This window comes from Sphaerodactylus townsendi, linkage group LG17 (genome assembly GCF_021028975.2).
Source record: "Sphaerodactylus townsendi isolate TG3544 linkage group LG17, MPM_Stown_v2.3, whole genome shotgun sequence".
Taxonomy (NCBI): domain Eukaryota; kingdom Metazoa; phylum Chordata; class Lepidosauria; order Squamata; family Sphaerodactylidae; genus Sphaerodactylus; species Sphaerodactylus townsendi.
Genome location: NC_059441.1, coordinates 18042882 through 18051101, shown reverse-complemented (window position 1 = coordinate 18051101; position 8220 = coordinate 18042882). Strand labels below are relative to the sequence as shown.

General features: G+C 47.7%; 1 pseudogene; it reads right to left on the bottom strand.

The window, feature by feature from the left end:
- Nucleotides 1–3735: 3735 nt before the first annotated feature.
- LOC125446202 lies at nucleotides 3736–8220 on the bottom strand (annotated as a pseudogene).

Sequence of the window (8220 nt, the reverse complement as noted above, 5' to 3'; positions counted from 1 at the left end):
CATGAGTTGACTCAGTCCTCCCATGGACTCTGAGTGACTTTATTTATATCACAGGGTGGTTGAGAAAGGTTTTCATAAGTTTATGTACATGTTTCAAGAACACAGCGGTTCCACTGGATATGGCATACCGAGGACTTTTAAAAGCTGATGAGGCAGGAGGCATTTTTTTCTCCGGGGGGGGGGGGGGGTACACAAAATCTTCGAAGTCATCTTCATCCTCAAGGTCTATGCCAGTGGTGGCACTCAGAGCCCTCTCTGTGGACACGCGCAAACAGAGTCGCTCCCACCCCCACATGCTAGGCTGGCCTGGGCCTCTGGGCTCAATTATTAGCATTAAACCTAAGACCTAGTTTTGGGGAAGCAGTGTAAGTAACCCTGTTAAGGGCTGTTAAACCCCACTGATTTTTCTGCAAACTAAAGCACAATCCTTTACCTGGGAGTCAGCTCAGTTGCTGACAATGGGGCTTGCTTCTGAGTAAACCCTCCTAGGTTTATGATTCACTCGTTGGAAGAGTTGCACGGTTGCTTCAAAGCAAAGCCACTGACTGCCACCAAGCTTACTCCTGAGTAACGCACGCCTTGGAGTCAACCATTTTTCTAAACTAAAACCTCAGTATTCAGGTTAAATTGCCGTTTTGGCACTTTGTGATAAATAAGTGGGTTTGGGGTTGCAATTTGGGCACCCAGTCTCGAAAAGGTTCGCCATCACTGTATGCAAATCATTGGGCCACTTGACTCTCCCCTGGGCTCTTCACCTCCATTGCAGTCAAAAGCAGTCCGGGCTTTAGCACAATCATCACACAGCAGAAATATTTTATTGGCTTCACACTATAATATAATCCGTCTTCAGAGCCATCTCAAAATATTGCCAAAGGCTTTCACAGCCAGAATCACTAGGGTGTTGTGGGTTAGAATCTTTACACAGAGGTAAGGCCATCTTCCCAGTTCCTAAGTGGCTGGCAATTCTGAAGAATGAAAGCGGTCACCTGATCGTTTCCTTCAAGCAACTTTTGCCCCCAGGGTTTCAGATTTTAGTGTGCTTTGGAAGAACTGAAGCACTCTTCTAAGCCTGCAAAGGGGCAGGAGACACACAGCCAGCCAGCACTCTGCAGAAACAAATTCCCAACAAAGACCCAGCTCCAAGGAGCTGAGGACACACCACCACCCTTGACCAAGCCGCCTGTGCTCACTGACATTTGCTTAGTGCTAATTATGACATTAAAAGGGAACCTTCGGGGGGAGTTCCCCCCTCCCATTTTGTATGTGCAAAACAGGAACCATTTTTTTTTAAAAAAAAATCCATTTGTGTAACAAAGGCCCCTTCCGCACACGCAAAATAATGCGTTTTCAAACCACTATCACAACGGTTTGCAAGTGGATTTTGCCATTCCGCACAGCTTCAAAGAGCACTGAAAGCAGTTTGAAAGTGCATTATTTGGCATGTGCGGAATGAGCCAAAGTAATCTTAATCTGAACCGGGCATGTTTTAAGCTCCCACTCAGCCCCTGCTCTTGGATAAAGAAGTTGCAGCGGTTGAAGGCAGAACTCAAATCCACACCTACAAGTGAGGCAGTAAATAGCGGTGGACAACAACCACAGACCACAAAGATCCTCGGTGCCTCTGGGGCCGGCTGGGTGAGCAGTCTGGCTTGTGAAATGGGAAGCAGTCCACCAAGAATCACAAGGTACTGTGAATACTTTGCTAAAGTTTGCTTGGGAGGGGCAAACGCTGTGGGCATCAGGTTCACCTTCAACTGGGTGCCCACAGCATTTTCCTCTCCCACACACATTTTAGCAAATTTGGCTGGTTCCTTTCAGGAGACTCACACCAGCAGCCCTACAGGAAATGCCCCCACCCAGAGCAAGACCCCTACCACAGTGCCTCCCATTGAAACCTCTATACCACAGAGCCATCTGGTCATAACAGAAATCCCCACTGAAGTCTCTGATGGGAAAAGTAATTTTTCCTACCACAGAACTTGCTGAAGAGTCTGGCAGATTCTGGGGAATTTTTGTGAGTGTGTAAGCACTGGATGCATATTTTTGAAGATAGAGGCTCCAGACTTTCAAGGTGGCTCCAAGAGGTCTCCTGGTAATAGCATCCAAGCTTGGTGAGCTTGGGGTGGGGTGGGGGCACAAGTTGAGAGAGTTCTAAGAGAACCCAGCCAGCAATCTTTATGTGCAGGGGCAGGGAAACAAAATAAGCCTTTTGGGGGGCCATAAAATTGAACCCCCAGAAGCAAAGGTCTCCAAGTCTGGATGCTATTACTAGGAGAGCCTCCTGAGCCACCTTGAAAGTCTGATGCCTCTATCTTCAAAAATGTGCAGCCTGCCTACACACTCAGAAATTCCCCATTGGCTACAATGGAGCCAAAGCATTGCAAAACAAAGAATCTTAGGCAAATATCGTGGGGTGCCTGTCAGAGGTGTATTTTTAAATCTAGTGACACTAAAATTTCAGGGTATCACCTGTTAACTGTTCTTATGATACCACCCAAGTTTGTTGAAATTAGGTTCAGAGGAGCCAAAGTTATGGACTCTCAAATGGGTAGCCCCATCTCCTGTTAGCTCCCATTGGAAACAATGGGGGATGGGGCACCCTGTTTAGGGGTCCATAACTTTGGCCCCCCTGAATCAAACCTCACCAAACTTGGGTGGTATCATCAGGACAGTGTCTGGATGATACCCTGAAATTTTGATGCCTCTAGCTTTACAGATGCGCCCCCTGCAGGCCAAAATGCAAAAAACACTAAAAATGGGGAAAACACACAAATGACCCTGAAATTTTGGCGCCCCCTAGGCAAATAGGCCACTGCAGTGAACAAGATTGGGCCAGCCCTGTTTATTCCTTTCAACTTTATCCCTCCCTAAGAAGAGCCGAAAAATGAAAGTCCCCCGGGGAGCCTTTGCCCAAGTGCTGCTCTTGTGGCAATTGGAAGACCACTTCCTGCCCCCTCAAGCTGTCAGCCTGCCCTGCCGTGGAGAGGGCAGATGACGGGCCAGGACCAGTCTTAGCGGAGAGGGTATCGCGTCTTCTTCTTTCTGCTCCAGTTGTAGATCAGCAAAGCCCAATCGTGGAATGTTTATTCCCATGCGAGAAGGGTGACTTCTGATACTGGCAGGCAAGAAAAATCATGGTGGTTTTGACCCAGGAACAAGGCAGCCAAGCCTTTACCCTGTCACGCATGGGTGCATCCCTAGAATACTTTGCTTTCATTCTAACAAACATGGGCAGGGCCTTGTGGCTCAGGGAACCAGCAGCGCCCTCCCCAGCCGACCTCCTTGGGGGAAGTCCACATTCTTTTCACCTTAATTTCCAGCCTCCAACCCCAAAACAGAAGGGGCTCTTCGGTCCCTGCTTTCCCTGGAAAGAGGAGCCATCCGAGAGTCTGCCCCCGCCCCGCCCGTAGCTCTTTCCAGGTCTCTGGTCCTGCCCAGAGTGCTTCCCGCCCCAAGGGGATTGTTGCGCCTGGTGCCCTTTTCCTTTTCTGATGCTGATTTGCACAGTTGCTACTCACATTTTCCATGGCTGCATGTACCTGTTCAAAACAGGCCCAGAGTGGCATATATGGTCCCCTGTCCTCTCCAGCAAGTAACCATTGGCTGAGGGGTGCCATAATGGAACCATCCCATTATGATGTCATATAGAACCTGAGCGACTGCCTAGTGTAGCATCTTAACTGGCAGGAAGGGACTTTAACTGTCCACTTCAGGAGTGGTTGGTTGGACTTTAGTTCACTGCCTCTTGTTTTCAGTTGTGGACTTGACTGGTTGGAAGGTGAAGGGAGATGACGCTCCGTAAATTCTTGAGAGGCCTCCTGTGCTGTTGCGGTACACAGAAACGGTATACGTTCTTTCTGTTCCTCCAATGTTAAAACCTAATATTTTTAGGGAGGGAGGGAGAGTGGGTGGGTGGGTGGGTGGGGAGTGTCAGCGGAGGGCGGCAGCTGGGAGGAAGAATCCTCCCATAGGGAATAGGAGACCACAAGGCTGGCAGCTGGGAGGGACTGACCCTGTGGCCTAAGGCGTGGTTGGACAACAGGCCCCCTAAAACCGGGGCCTCAGATGGGGACAACACCCTCCCCCCCAGAGGGAAAGGGAAGGAGAGATGGTGCAACCCCCCCCCCCCGTCACCCGGGGAGATAAAACACAAAAAGTGGTTTGCCATAATCTTCCTCTGCATCATGACCCCAGTATCCCTTGGAGCACAGGTGTCAAACTCGCGGCTCTCCAGATCCCGTACCAGCATCATGCTGGCAGGGAATGATGGGAACTGTAGTCCATAACATCTGGAGGGCAGCTAGTTTGACACCTATGCCTTGGGAGCAGCAGTGGTGCAGGAGGTTAAGAGCTCGTGTATCTAAGCTGTGGAGGCTTATCTGGGGAATTCAGATTAGCCTGTACACTCCCACACAGGCCAGCTGGGTGACCTTGGGCTGGTCACAGCTTTTCAGAGCTCTCTCAGCCCCACCCACCTCACAGGGTTTTTGTGGTGGGGGGGAAGGGCAAGGAGATTGTAAGCCCCTTTGAGTCTCCTACAGGAGAGAAAGGGGGGGGATATAAATCCAAACTCTTCTTCTTCTTCCTATCCAAATACTAGCCAGGACCAACCCTGCTGGGCTTTTGAGATCTGATGAGATCAGGTTAGGCTCGCCCCCCCAACCCTCTGCGGCAAGCAAATCCACTTATAGCACGATATTAATTTTGCTTTGCTGCCAGAGCGGGACAGATTTGCCAGTGGGCACAACTTTGCCCCAGACATCTTAAGAACAGAAGAAAGAGCCTGCTGGATCAGACCAGAGTCCATCTAGTCCAGCACTCTGCTACTCGCAGTGGCCCACCAGGTGCCTTTGGGAGCTCACAGGCAGGATGTGAAAGCAATGGCCTTCTGCTGCTGCTGCTCCCGAGCACCTGGACTGTTAAGGCATTTGCAATCTCAGATCAAGGAGGATCTAGCCATAGATTGACTTCTCCTCCATAAATCTGTCCAAGCCCCTTTTAAAGCTATCCAGGTGAGTGGCCATCACCACCTCCTGTGGCAGCACATTCCAAACACCAATCACACATTGTGTGAAGAAACGTTTCCTTTTATTAGTCCTAATTCTTCCCCCCAGCATTTTCAGTGTATGCCCCCTGGTTCTAGTATTGTGAGAAAGAGAGAAAAATTTCTCTTTGTCAACATTTTCTACCCCATGCATAATTTTATAGACTCCTCTTGAAACTAAAGAGTCCCAAACGCTGCAGCCTCTCCTCATAAGGAAGGTGCTCCAATCCTTCAATCATCCTCGTTGCCCTTCTCTGCACTTTTTCTATCTCTTCGATATCCTTTTTGAGATGTGGCGACCAGAACTGAACACAGTACTCCAAGTGCGGTCACACCACTGCTTTATATAAGGGCATGACAATCTTTGCAGTTTTATTATCAATTCCTTTCCTAATTATTCCCAGCATAGAGTTTGCCTTTTTCACAGCCACCATGCATTGAGTTGACATTCCCATGGAACTATCAACTAAGACGCCCAAATCCCTTTCCTGGCCTGTGACTGATAGCACTGACCCCTGTAGCGTGTATGTGAAGTTTGGATTTTTTGCCTCTATGTGCATCACTTTACATTTTGCTACATTGAACTGCATTTGCCATTTCTTAGCCCACTCAATTTATCAAGGTCCGCTTGGAGCTCTTCGCAATCCTTTGCGGTTCTCACCACCCTACATAACTTGGTATCATCCACAAACTTGGCCACCACGCTACCCACCCCTACTTCCAGGTCATTTATGAATAGGTTAAAGAGCACTGGTCCCAAAACAGATCCCTGGGGGTTCACCACTCCGTACATCTCTCCATTGTGAAAACTTCCCATTTACACCCACCCTTTGCTTCCTGTTTCTCAACCAGTTTTTAATCCATAGGAGGACTTCCCCTCTTATTCCCCTCTTCCCTCTACCCACCGCCAGCCCACCTAGTCTTACCCCCCCCAACTCCCTTGCACTGCCTGCCCCACAGCAAACACTGTCAGTCCTGGTTAGTTCTTGCTTGGGAGACCACTAAGGAGGTCTAGGGTCACTATGTGGAGGCGGGAAACGACAAACTGCAACCTGATGCCACTTTTTACCATCAGAGGCAGATTCTGCCCCCAAAGTTGGCGACTGGAGCGGTTGCTGTTAAATCTGGATTCATAACAGGTGCTTGAAAGGCAGCAGTGTGCTGGGATTTGATTAATGTCGAAGGGCAGCCTGAGAGAAGAGAGAAAAAGAAATTGTATTTGGGCTGCTAGAGAACAGGTTATGTGCACACTTTGAAATGTGTCTCTCTTGGCTTCCAGAAATTCTGTGCAGCCGATGAAGGACCTGCCTCCAAGTGGAGAGCAAGTGAGTCGGACCTTCAGTTTTGGGTTACTGCTAAGATCCTCCGCAGCTGAGGGGGGGAAATTCTTCATGTTCATCGGCAAAGATTGTCCAGGCCTGTGGAACATGTGTGCTCCATTGCTTCCCTTGCTGTTAAATAATCTGTGCCATAAAATGGACTCCAGAGCATGGTAGCGTGTTTAAATTGATTCCTGCTCTCGGGAACCTGTGAGAACCTGCTGGATCCCACCTCTGATCTCACCTCTAGGATATGGTTTATCAGTGTTAAAGTATCCACCTTCTTCCCAGTTCACTAGTTTGATTTCACAGCACACCAAGGGAGCTCCCACTGTGCCTGGTGTATAGTCCCAAACTTCAGTTATTGTTCCAGCCCCAGAGGATTCTGTCAGGCCATATCCTTGTCCTGCAGGGCAGCAGAAACAGATGTTCATAAATCTTTGCGTTGCTGCCGAAAGTAGAGCTCCTCCACACGACAAGACCCGAATCTTCCCACCAAGGAGCATTCAGACTTTCCAGAAAATAAGTCTGTCGCAGAGTGGAGTTGTGTAGCCTTTTGAAATCTATTCCATCTTGTAATTGTAAGCCAATATAGACAGATTACACTGGAAATTGGACATTTCATTAACTCTATTCATTACATTTTTGTAGATTCGACCCATGATTTCCAGCATAGCAGCCATTAGAGTTGGCTTCAGGGGAGAAACATCACCTTTATTTCCTTTCTTTATTTTAGATGACTGATCACTTAGAGTCTGAGGTGATGAGTAGCCAATACAGCATCCATGGGCCAAGCAAACAAGCTCAGCACTCAACTCCAGAACATGAGCAAAAGGCAGGTATCTTTCTCTCCCAGGTGAGGAATCCTTTCAGCCATTCCAGTTATACCAGAAATAAGGTTACAATGTGAAATCATAACTCCTTTGGGAATTCCTGTAGAACCACGTGTGTACATAATGGTTGCAGTGTCTGATGGGACTGGTCTCATCTTCTGTTGGTTGAGTGACATATTTTCTGCTTTCACTCCCATAGCTTCGACAGATGTCATAGTATGAACAATTACACCTGGGGGGAATTCTGCTCATGTTGTTGGTTTGCCATCCACAGTAATAATATGATGTAGCAGCGGAACCTGAGATGCAATACTCTTCCATTTTGTTTGCATCAGTTCCCTACTAGTAATGATAGTTTCATTTAATCCATGTACTATTGCAGGGCAGCCCAGAGTGGCATATAGTATAGCAAGCTGATAGTTGTTCATGAAACATGCCTGTGCAGCGATCATCCACTCTGCTCGAGTCTCACAGAAGATGGCGATGGTTGTCTTTGGTTGCTGACCTAACACGGCCAATCCTTTGCCAAAGTTACTGGCTTTATTGTAAACATCTTCATATGAAAGCCAAGGATGACCTTTTAAAAAACTTTCCCAGATGGCTGGATTTCATCTTCTTCCTTTAAGACTTCCCGTGTTCCCAAGAGTTTCTTATCCTTAAGTTTGCTTGTGGCATACTTGAAAACTTTGTCAAGAGTATCACATCCAGGATATAACACAGATGCTAAACAATGCAAACTGTTAACAGATCTGTATGCACTACCTGGCTCGTTATTCACTGGTTTAGCTTTAATTTGCCTTGATTTGGCAATGGTATATCTTGATCCAGAAAATATATACCATGGGATATAGGTTACGATTGTATAAATCAGGACTACAAACTTTATAAGATGATGCAGAAAAGGGTTGATGCTTCTGCTTCTGCTTCTCTCACAGTATGAAGAAAGTGTGAGCCTTGGTGGCAGTATTTCTATCACTTCATTTGTGAGACCGTTGACACCTATCCCCTGGCATTGCTGTGCCAT